Raw genomic sequence first — 645 nt, 5'->3', positions numbered from 1 at the left:
CGGAATTTTAGTCGAATGAATCGACCCCAATACCAATTTTATTTTAATCCTGGTCTATTTTCTATCGGGTTCTTTTACCAAACCGCTAGGTTAAGGGGATGTAAACATACCAGCACTATTTGTCAAGCGGTGGTGATGGCGGTGGCAATGGTGGGACAAACACAGCCGCAAAGATGCATATATGTATGTATGTATGTATGTATGTATGTATGCATGCATGTATGTATGTATGTATGTATACATGCATGCATACATACATACATACATACATACATACATACGCCAGTTTCCGTCTGCCAAATTCACTCACAATGCATCGGTGGTCCCGAGGCTATAGTGGTGCCAAGGTACCACGTAGTGGAGCTCGGAACCATGTGGTTGGGGTGCAAGCTTCTTGCCACACAGCCATGTCTGCGCCTAAATTAGTGGTTAAGGTTTTGCACTCATGATTGCGAGGTCGCGGTTTCAATTGCCAGACCGGTTGGTGCGGTGTTGTGTTCTTTAGCAAAACACTTCATCTCGCATTAATCAGGCAACATCGATCTGATGGAGGGAGCGAGATAATGTACGTCACATACATCTGATCACTTTAAACAATTCATTTGTGCAGGTCGTTCGGTATAAAAGTTGAACGCTCATACGCTG

The sequence above is a fragment of the Octopus bimaculoides genome, chromosome 21 (genome assembly GCF_001194135.2).
Source record: "Octopus bimaculoides isolate UCB-OBI-ISO-001 chromosome 21, ASM119413v2, whole genome shotgun sequence".
NCBI classification, from domain to species: domain Eukaryota; kingdom Metazoa; phylum Mollusca; class Cephalopoda; order Octopoda; family Octopodidae; genus Octopus; species Octopus bimaculoides.
The sequence above is the reverse complement of the archived record's forward strand: the minus strand, read 5'-3'. Positions refer to the sequence as shown.